General features: G+C 38.0%; 1 protein-coding gene across 6 annotated transcripts in view; it reads left to right on the forward strand.

The window, feature by feature from the left end:
- The window catches only part of CDC14A (cell division cycle 14A), a 190772-nt gene that overhangs the window by 56246 nt on the left and 122484 nt on the right, over window positions 1-12042 (forward strand). The gene's annotated exons all lie outside the window — the stretch shown is intronic.

A 12042-nucleotide genomic window follows, 5' to 3' on the forward strand; every position in this document is an offset into this window, starting at 1 on the left:
CGGGATAAGAGGAAATTCTAGATGTCGTTGGGGAATATTTTTGTTATTATGAATCCACTTATTCATATGTGTAAGTGTTTGCATTAGGCAAACCAAATATAAGCCCTGCTTACATTATAACTTCCCTGATAACTAGGTAAGACTTTTCAAAAATAATGTTGATTAGAAATTGTGTTCTCCATAAGCACTAAAATGTAAATGTGAGTTCCACATAAAAGTGCTGCAGAGGTTTGGTGTGACTATTTCTAGAATTTTCTATCTATAAGGGATTGGGCAAAAACTTGAAAGGAAGAAACCATCCAGGCTAAGTGCATTTGCAACCCTGCAATAGTTTTTTTAGGGCCATCTGTAATATCCAGTTAGGAATATGCTAGTTTAAAGGAGGGGAGAGGTGTTGTTTCCCCTAGGCCTCATGGAGGGTCTGCGCTTTGCTGCAGCCTGGAGCACACTGCCGTGCGCTTTCAAAGGCCTCCTCTGAAGACCTTGATGGAGGAGGCACCAGCTACTAGACATCAAACTCTGCCACATCAAACCAAAAGCTCTGATGGAAAAAGCCCAGTGGTGTTGGAAAGACTGTCACCTGCTTCAGAGTGTAGGCTGAGAACAGTGGCAGAATGACAGCCAGACTGTAGCCTGGAGCCTTGTTTCCAGGGCTGAAATGCCCGACTCACCTTTACTCTCCCTGATGTGGCTGCAAGAAAGCCTTGGGCCATCTCTGCCGTACTTTTCTTTCTTGCTCTGTAGACAGTGTGGTATAGTACAAGGAATCATGACTAAGAGAAAAACATCTTTTCATTCTGAAGTGGCTCTGGGATGATGGGTAAGCCACTTTATCTCTCTTGGCTTTATTTAGTTTGCTTATCTGTAACACGAGAGGTTTGGATATAATGACCTCTAAGTTTCCTTCCAATTGTGAGGATACTAAGATTATTGGTAGTGCCAACCAGGCTATTGCTTTTATTTTAAGAGCATACATGGTAGGTGTTGGCATGAAGGTTTAGTGAAGTGCTGGTAAACTGAATCAGCAGGCATGCTTATTTTTCACTCGATTTGGAGGATTACTACTCATTTGAAACTGATAATTGACACTGCTTAAAATACAGAAAGCCTGTATTAACCTCTGGATTCAGGCCACGTAAACAAGTGTGTCTTTCTTGGGGTTTTGTACTGCTGTGGGAGCATGTTATTTGTGAGTCCTTTGTTATAAGGGATTGCCATCAGGAGCGGTCACCTGCTGCTCTCTCTTTTCTCCCAGGTCCTCTCCTCCCTCACCCTGTCTCTCTCTTCTTTCCTTCTTAAGGCCTGCCCTTCCTGTGTTTAGTGCCAACCTTAATTTCAGCATGGCACCTCTACAATTTTCAAAGGAAGTTTAGTTATAATACATGCTTTGAGCCTGGAATATGATACATCTTCTAGTGTAGAAGTTTCCACTACTTTCAAACAACCAAATGAAGAAAAAGCTGTCAGGGCATGTTTGACAAAATGCTGAGGGCAGCACAAGCTTGTTTACATGCTGGTTATAGTCCTGAAATGCGTGTGGAGTAATTACTCTTATATTGGTCATTTCCCAATTGATTTTCTTTTCTAATTCTGGAGGTGGGTTCCTTAGAAAGCTTTTTTTATCTTTTTTTTTTTTTTTTTTGAGAGGGCATCTCTCATATTTATTGATCAAATGGTTGTTAACAACAATAAAATTCTGTATAGGGGACTCAATGCACAATCATTAATCAACCTCAAGCCTAATTCTCAACAGTCTCCAATCTTCTGAAGCATAACGAACAAATTCTTACATGGTGAACAAGTTCTTACATAGTGAATAAGTTCTTACATGGTGCACAGTGCAAGGGCAGTCATATCACAGAAACTTTCGGTTTTGATCACGCGTCATGAACTATAAACAATCAAATCAGATATGATTATTCATTTGATTTTTATATTTGATTTATATGTGAATCCCACATTTCTCCCTTATTATTATTATTATTATTATTATTATTATTATTATTATTTTAATAAAATGCTGAAGTAGTAGATAGATGCAAGATAAAGGTAGAAAACATAATTTAGTGCTGTAAGAGGGCAAATGTAGATGATCAGGTCTATGCCTATAGACTAAGTATTAATCCAAGCTAGACAAGGGCAACAAAACATCCACAGATGCAGAAGATTTCTTTCAAAACAGGGGGGGGTGAGGTTCTAAGCCTCCCCTCTGTTGATCCCCAATTTCTCACCTGATGGCCCCCCTGCGACTGTGCCTGTTTTAGGTCGTTCCTCCCTTGAGGAATCTTACCCGTCTCTGGCTAACCAGTCATCTTCTGGGGCCATACAGGGAAATGTAAAGTTGGTAAGTGAGAGAGAAGCAATATTCTTTTTAGGAAGCTTTTTGACACCACACTTAATAAAAATGAGAACTAAGAACTATAATCTTCCTTAAGGGGAATTTTGTGCCTTACTTTATGCATCATGTGTATGCTTAAATTGTCTTGAGGAAAGAGAATAATATGCATTATACACACGTCTTAGTTAAGTTTGTGTATATTAAATGTTGCTGTTTGGGTAAGTCATAATCTCCTGGGGGGAATCTTCTTGGGTTGTAAAGAACCTTTACTTTTAGAGCAGTTGTGTAGCCCATATAGGGCAAGCTATGTAGGTATGTTTTTTCAGAGAGAAGTCTTTAACAGTGAAGGTGTTCCTCATTTTCCAGTCAGCCTCTGTCAAGTGGCATTGGTTAATAAAAAATATTTTGTACTATGACAAGCCTTTTTCTCTGACCTTAGTTTTTTCATTTGTAAAATTTGGATAATGCCAGGTTTCCTGGCCTACTTCATGGAATTATTATCAAGATCAAATATCCAACTGCCTGTTTGGTAGCTCTGTATTATACATCTAAATGATATCTCACAATAAAAACAGAACTTTTTATTCCTTTTCTCCACAAACCTATTTATTCCCTCAGTCATTGCTTTTATAGTAATGGAACTAGCATCAGCTACTTGCTGAATCAAAGGAGAGTAGACATTTTGATTCCTTTTGTTTCCTCTTTCCACATCTTACTCATCAGTAAGTTTGGTCAACTCTACCTCTAAAACATATACTGAGTCAGAATATTTCTCCATCTCTATCGCTGTCACAACTGTCATTGTTCATGGACGACTACCACAGCTTCACACACTGCCTTGTTTTTACATTCTTGCTTCTCTTTCATCCAATTGACACACAATTGTCAGAGTAATCTTTAAAAATATAAATTACATCATGTCATTGCCCTGTTTCAAATCTGTCTAATGATTGCTTACTATTCTTGGCAAAAAATTCAACCTCCTTACCAATGTCATGAAGATCCGTCTTAATCTGGCCCTGTCTATCCTGTGATCTACATGCTCAAGATGTTCCCAACACACTGCCTTCTACCCATGAACATCCCAAGCTTGTTCCCACCAGAGGGCCTTGATGTTCCTGTTCCCTCTATCTAGAATGTTTTTACCTTAGAACTTTGCATTCCTGGTTCCTTCTAATGTCACCCCCAGGGAGACTTCTAAATTTTTCCCTTCTCCCCGACCCCTAGTCACTCTTTAGCCCTTAGCTATTTTATTTCCTTTACAGAACTCTGTATTTGAAATAATCTGATTCATTTATGTATTTACTTGTGTATTATCTCTTTCCTAGACTAGAGGGTAGGGATCTTTGCTGTTTCATTCATTGTTATACCTAGGAGGTGATAAAGTATTTAACAGGGGTTTAGGCTCAGGCATTCACCAGTGAACCGGAAGTGGCTACCAAGGAGCCTTCCTGCTTTGCTGAATCATGGGGAAGTCCAGGGTGGGGAGTGTCCCAGGGAGGAGATGAGGTGACCAGTGTGGAGGGGGCGGGGCGCTGTAGGCAGCAGCTATTGACCAACTGATGTGGAACTACATCAGTATTTGAATACCGAGCATCAGCTTAGAACCGTGCTCAGCACATCGTAGGTGCTTCATAAATATCTACTGAATGAATGAATAATGGGATGACAAAATATGAAAGAAGGAAGGAAACTTCTTTTAGATAGCTTCAGAGGAAAACTTTGAAAACTATTAAGTTGGGCAGAAAGTGTAAAGAGGTATCTTCCTCATGACCAGAGTATCTGTGGTAATGGCTGAGCCAGTGGTCTTTAAAGATGCAGAACCAAAGCAGAGATCACTCCAAGACCGAGGGCAGTGCCTGGTATACAGAGTGACATCACTACCTTGCTTATCTTTTTTTGATAAACTTTTTCTTTTGCCATTTTTAAAATTGTAAAATACACGTAACGTAAAATTTACTGTCTTAAACACTTTCTCTTTTTGGTACCATTAATCTACAATTATGTGAGGAACATTATGTTTACTAGACTTCCCCCATCACCAAGTCCTTATTTTTTTTATTGGGGGATAATTGACATAAAATTACATTAATTTCAAGTGTACAATGTAATGATTTGATTTTTGTATATGTTGCAAAATGATCACCACGATAAGTCCAGTTAACATCCGTCCCTATCCATAGTTACAAAAAAAATGTTTTTTCCTTGTGATGAATCATAACCATTTTTAAGTGTAGTTCGGCAGTATTAGGTACACTCATGTTGTTGTGCCACTATTGTACCCTGGCTTGGAGTGTGACATTTGGTGGCAAGCATTAGACATCTACAGTGTCAGTGGTTTGCTTGTGGTTTCTCCATTAGATCATGACTCTAAGTGTGTCACAGATGCTTTTGTGTTTCTATTTCCTTATCTCTAAGTGGGCGAGCTCTTTTTTATGTTTTATATTAGAGCTGTCATGAGTATCCAAAAGGAGATAAAATGTAGGACATCCTGTGCAGGAGGAAATCCACAAGCCCTTCTTTGTGGGTGGTCCTAACGCCAGGGTTGCTGGAATGATGCGGCTGCTGGAGATCACAGTGACAGTCAGCAGATGACAGATACCATTTGGAGAAGTCCCTGCTCATGAAGCATTTCTTTATCTCTAAGTTGTGACTTTGTGTACCTTGAGATGGAGGGCTCAGATATTAAGAAGAGATCACTTGTGCTAGAAAGGTGTTTCCCTTTTAGGGTAATACTCAGTGCAATTTTAGAGTTAGTTGGGATGATTGGATCATTGCAGCATTGAAAATCCTCACATGAGTTTGAAGAAGATGGCTTTAAAAAATTACAAGCGTGAATTAATTAGGTTCTTTAAGCCACATGTTTAAGGACTAAATCCTTACTAGTTTCTGTATTGTTTTCCGTTCCAGAACTATGATAAAGAGGCCAAGGAGAATTTGGATCAGACCATGATGATTGAAGGATTGGAAAATAATATGTATGAGAAGTTGCAAAAAGTGCAGTGGTTTAGCTTAGAAAATTAAGGTCGGAGTCAAACAATTATGAATTTTTTTCAGATATGTGGAGAATGCTTAACCTAAGTGGTAACCATATTGTATTTTCATTAACCCACTTGTTAAGTCCTTGACTTGGGGTCTAAGTATGGATGAACAGGGACTAGGCTGAACCAGATGTCATGTCTGAATTAAGAATGACAAGGCTAAGGTCTGTAGACTTTATAATTATGTCCATGTCTGCTATTTATTCCATAGACTACACTTAAGTCCCTAATAGTTATATTCTACCTCTAAGTGTACTACTAAGTGCAAAGAAGTCATTCTCCATCTGGCATAGTGGTTCAGAGCAATGACTTCAGCAGAGCTTCAGGCTCGGCTTTGAATCCATGTATTAGTTGTATGTCTTGAGCAAGTTACTTAACTCATCCAAACACCTGTTTCTTTCCATCTTTAAAATAGAGATAATAACACCCCACCTAACATAGTTGTGGTGAGGACTGAAGGAGTCATGCTAATGAAGGTGTTGGGCCAGTGTCTGGCATTTCAAGCACTTGGGAATGGATGGCTGGTGGCTCTAGGCAGGAAAAGTTGTGGCCTTCTAAAAAGTTTTCTGAACCATTGTCTTATCTGCCCTGAAGAACTGAAGGCTGCTGCTTCTTTATTTTTGTCTGCTTATCTTCCCTCCTTTATGCTCCATTTTACACTTAAATGATTCGTTGGTTCAATAACTCAGATGGTTTTTAATCTGATGATTGCTTAGGATAATTCACTGGTGTATGAGCTTTTTTCCCCCCTCCTAGGATGTTATTTGCATTTTTAAAAAAAGAATCTGTCTAAACCAAATGAATATCTCATTTTGAGCTGTGTATGCAGGCATTCATTAGTTTGGTAAATATTTATTTTGCTCAGATGAGTTCTACCCAGCTCTGTGCTGGGCTCTGGGGTGGAGAATATGAAAAATAATAATAATAATAAAAAATAAATAAAAAGAACAAATGCCTAGCTTAAAATGGGGGACAGATGAGCAATAAATAATTAAGAGAAGTATACAATAGGCGCCAAGTTTGGATAAATGTTAATTTATTCAACAAGTGTTTTTTCAGCCCTTATCATACATGAAGCTGTATTTAGAAGTCAAGCATAGTAAGGTGAATATAACTCAGTGCCTTCTGGTCTGGGTGGTGGGGCACCAGGGCCAAACCAAACCTGGTGAGAGGGAGAGATAAGGATGGCCAGCCTCCGCAGGCCAAGTTGATGACAGAGTACTGGACGCGGGGAATCGCTTGAAGGCGAGGATGCTCTTTTTGGTTGGCTGGTGGTGGAGTTGGAAAATAACTAAATCTATTTTAAATACCTGGTTTGAACTATTGGATATAACTGCAATGTAGTTTTGTGACTTTGTAGTTTATGTGAAATGGCTTACATATGTTTTACCTTTTTGCTACCTGGATGACCAAAGCATATTTCATTTAGAGGGCATACCATTGTCTGTTTAACACTTTGGGGTTCTTTCAATTTTTTTAATAATCTGGCAAACATTTTTCTGCATTATAAATGTTTCTTTTTGTGCATTTTTGTCAGAAATGGGATTAATAGATTTTTAAAAAATCAGCATTTTTTTAGGCTCTTGGATTATATTACCATACTTAAGCCAATTTGCTCTAAATTTGGTTTTATGTGTAATCTCTAGGGTTACATACCTTTTTGCCTGTTGGGTATAAATTGATTATTAATGATATTTATTATTTCTATAGTTTCTTATAGGTTTATTAGCTTTTTGAATAGTTTGTGTTTTTTCAAATGTGTTTCCTGTATTTGGACCTTTAAAAGTTGAAAAGCCTTTTTCCTTTAAAAAAAAGAAATTTCCCTGTGTCTAATTTCTATCAATAAGTACAGACCCTCTAGAAATCACACCTGTCAGTCCAAGTTTCTGCAAGAAATTAGGAAGTCCATATACTTTAAATAATGTTACTTATCAAAATGCTGTGTACTTGAATGCAGAGATTACTAATTGGAACTGCTGATAATTGACCTATTGATTATTCAACACTGAGTGAGTGGTCTACTGAATATACAGAAAATTATATTCAGAACAGTACTGTTTACAAGTGGTTAATGTGTATGTCCTTAAACCAGTGGAAAATAGTAAACTAGTCCAACTAACTGAATCTGGTTTTGTTTTCATTGTTTGGACGGAGCATGTTAATTTCCTTAATCTTTAGCTCACAATTCCTCTGTACATTGCATTGCAGAGCTGCCTTAAACTGTCATTAAAAAAAACCCTATAGGTTAAACAAATGTTATTTAAAATATAGCTAAATTTACTAAGGAAAATGTTGGTTCAAAAATAATTTTCCTTAAATATATATTAAAATAGTAATAAAGTGGATGTCAGCTACTAGTGTTCTGTGAACTTCTGTGGCTTCTTGGTAAATCTAACAGGTAGCGTTTGCTTCTGCTGATGGAAACTGTGGGGAGGAAGGGAGGAGCGGCCCGTGGCTGGGGCAGGGCAATTTCCTGTTTGCAGTTCCTTCCTTTTATAGCTTGATAGGCAAGAAAGCTTTTGTGATATTGCCCTTAAATGGGCCAGAAAGGCTACTATCCTTGTAGGCTTGTATATTTGGTGGCTTTAGAACAGGTCAGGTGCCCTAAAATCATATAGCATTTTCAATTTCAAACTCTTTGAATTTGGAAATTTTGTTAAGTCTTCTGCATATAGGTAAAGCAGTATTGCCTTTTATTTAATTAACTCTCCTTGCATGTTCCATTTAGCTGTGGGCCAGGAAAATCAGCTGTTTGCTTTTCCTACGTAGAAGGTTTGTTTTTCAAGTTTAACTGAATCTTTTCAGTATTTTTTTTCTATTATCTTTTCAGCGTACTGATAATCTTCCTCAGTGCTGTAAATAAGCTCTTAAATTTACATTTACCTCTATGCGCGCGCGCGCACACACACACACACACACACACACACACACACACACACACACACACACAGTATTTAGTACTATATATTTAAGTGCTGCTAGATACACTGTATATTCTTATAGCATTTTACTCACACATTTTTGAATCTTATTTGTAGCCTTGAAAAGATATAGACTTTCTGTGTGAAAAAGCTGATCCATTTGTTGCATTTATATTCTGAATCAAGAGGGCATACTTTTTAAGTGCTTGGAATTATTTACTTGTTTATTCTCTCTCCCTGTAAGGGAGGGAATTGTTTTGTTCCTCATAAGAACCCCTGGCATCTAGAATGGTTTCTGACCCCATCCTATGTGCACAATAAATTTTTGTGGCATGAATGATGTAATGTATAATTAATAAATAAACTGTGATAACACTGATAAAAACATTGATAAATAAAACAAGTATCTTCCATAATTCTTGAAAGTTTCATATGGAGCAATTTAAAAGCTGGAGTGCTTAAAAATAAATTATGAAGTCAGTAGTAATTGTGCAAATAACAAGCATCAGTGGTTTGATGCATTAATTTATTTTTTAAAAATTACTGAGTGAAACAAGGTGTATAGCTCTCTAAAATTTTAGAACTGAAATGGCTTTTGTTAATATATGTAAACATTTGAAATCGGTGTTATGGATAATAGATTTAACTTGCGACCCAGCATTATTTATTTATACATTTAAGTATTTGCTAACAAATGTCAATAATTTTTAAACAGCTGTCTTGCAATTGCAGGCTAATTTTTCAGTAAGTAGTAAGCCAAGTGCTTGAAACAACAATACTAGAAAAATTTTAAATCAGAGTTCAATCTTGAAAAATTTTAACTGCATGTGTTTTGTTATGAAAAAAAAAAAAAGAAAAAAAAGAAAAGAGCACCCAGGGCCCTGAAGACCTTATCCACCATCAGAGTGTAACTTGAGAAGTATTTGTACCATATTTGCCTGGTGTGAGAGCATCTATCTGCATATACTAGTATGAGAGCAGGTGATTGTTTAGCATGTCTACAATTAATAAGTACAGTACATGTCTGCCTGGGCCTTGCCTGGCATTTACATGGGTGTGAGCCATCTCTGTACAGCTTTATATAAATATCTGGATAGAACAGCCTCACATTTAGACATATCCCCAGTGAAGAACTAAAGGCTTCCTGATCAGTGAGACATTTACTATAACATATACAGAAACTGGAGGTAATATTTCCAAGTTTTATGCAAAATGAGCTTTTTTGGCTGCCCAGTGATTTCCACCATGGTAAAAATTGATAGTAAATGCATTTGTTTGTATTTATTGTTTTCTCTTAGTTTAAGAATAAATATATGTTAGTTAAAAAAATAGACTCAATTTTGAAGAACCACTGAAGTAGTTCTACAAGAAATTCACTTGGAAAAACCCTGCTCCAGTCCTGCTTTCTCATATTTCAGCTGGAGAATCTGAGCCCAGAGAGAGTACCTCGCCCAAGGTCAAATCCAGCCAGTGAAAGACAAAGACTAGAACCCAGATCCCTAAATTCCGAGCTGGAGCTCTACCCACTCATAGCATGTAACTGAGTAATGCTAGTCATGGAATAATACTGCATCAAAACATAATATTCTGCACAAGATTCAAAGCAGCATGTAGTGTGGAAGGGTTGAATTCTCCAGTTTGAAAGCAGTATTTCAAATACATTAGTCCTGCAGTTTCTCTTCCAGGTAGCGTCTGAGCTTTAATCCTGGCTAATGGGACTAACACCCCAAATACCTTAGTGTACCAACCAAGTGAAATGGCAGTTCTCCTCACATTTGCTTTGCTGGTATCTATGGATGTCTTAGGGCAGATCAAAGTATAAGAGTGATAGGGGAACGGAAGAAGCAAGGAATGACATGAAGTAGTTTAGGTTGTTATCTCCAGATGAGATTTTTCATTTCCCCTATAGCCCCTGGTAAGAACCACGTTTTCACATTGCAGCTTAGTGTGCACACACACACACACACACACACACACACACACACACACACACACGCATGCACACACATGCACAATTCACCTATATAATGAAACATGAGGTTCATGAAATGGTGCTTACCTTACAATGGGTGAGGTATATTTACATTTTATATTGTCTTTATTAAAAAAAGCTTTACCCATTGAATTGATTTTGCGCTTACTAGTGAGTAGTTATTTGTAGCTTGCAAAATGCAGTCATTCAGAAATCTACTTTGCTTAAACCTGAAATGCATTTGCACGGTTTTTAGGGCATCGATTTTGGCACTGCCTGCCCAAGTAATTGTTTGGTCCACCTGGTTTAGTCAACAATGCACACGAACAGCTTTAGGAGAATGGGAAATGTTCTCCTCAGAGGTTCCTGTCTCTAAATATCAAGATGTGCAGCTGGCTCCCACATGATTCTGATTCGGTGGAAACTTGATTGCTAGGAAAAGCCGAGTTTTTTTTTATAAGCCCTCAAATAATACAATTTCTGTTTTCTTATTGCGCTTTCATTTAGATTACTCTGCTCCCCTCAAACTCTTCTCCTAGTTGTCCCATTCTTCCTGGCAGCCAAAATGTGCATTTATCCATTTGGAGATGACCTTGAATGAGAGAAGCCTGTAGGTGGGCCAGGGTTGGGGCACTGGGGAACCTCTGAGTCTGTTAGGCGAGTGCCTTAGCCTGTTTAGCTCCTGAATTTATGCTGATGGTGCATCATGCCCTATTCATCTCACAACATCTCACCTTAACCCTGTGGTTTATAAGGATTTGAATGCATAATGTTAATTAATCTGTGTAAATTTTATTTCAAGAAATTTTTTCTATTCGACATGGTGAGTAAAACAATGTCCTTTTCCCCATTATGGACAGTTCACTAATAAATGAAAAGCACCCTCCATATACTTTCTGAAATTTTAAATAGAGGAGGAGCTAAGGCAAGTCCCATTGAGGTGGCTGTGTGTTAAGTTATTCCTAAGACTTTTAGTGCCCCAAATATGGTCACCACTGTAATAATCTTAGACCATGCCCATGGCAGCTGCAGGTTCCCATGTCAGCGCCACTCTGTCCCTGGGTCTTAGTTCTCTGTCATTCCTCTGCCTCAGCCTTGTTTCCCCCGTGCCCACCCACCTCTCACCCCCCACAGTAAATGTTTGTAAGGCCTTTGGATTTTATGGAAAACCGTTTTATAGCGAGGACCTAAAGGCGGGGATGTAGTTAGGCAGCAAATTCAGGGTGAATTAAAATAAATATTAGGGCTAGGATTGTGTAACCTCAGCCTAAAAGAACTATTTCGAGTTGCTGCAGTCTCAGAGGATTATTTAATAGGGGAGTAACATTTGTGGTTCAGAGTTTCAAATTAATGAGCAGAGAAACAAGCCTTTCCATGTGAAGATACATACTGTGGGATGAATCATACTTCACAATTTTTTAATGAGTGGGTGTGTGCGTCGTTTAATGGGGCCTGCTTTGGGAAACTTCTAAATTAATTAAAAAACCTAACTCCCTGCTTAGAGAAACCTTTCCTGATGTTTTCTCCATAACTGTCTGCCCACTATGCACGCCTCCTTCCACCCTCACCTGTTTGTCATTTCTTATTATCTGACCCAGACCATGGCATAATTATAGCTATTCTGGCCTTGTCTTGCAATTAACTATGTGCAGTAAAATCTACTAGAGTGTGCACCTTGAAGTACTCCTTTGCCATCTCTCTCTTACTAGAATGAGCTCCTGTAGAGAAGGGATGACTCTTACTCCCATTTATATCCCCAATGCCTAATAT

Source organism: Manis javanica, chromosome 4 (genome assembly GCF_040802235.1).
Source record: "Manis javanica isolate MJ-LG chromosome 4, MJ_LKY, whole genome shotgun sequence".
Classification (NCBI taxonomy): Eukaryota; Metazoa; Chordata; class Mammalia; order Pholidota; family Manidae; genus Manis; species Manis javanica.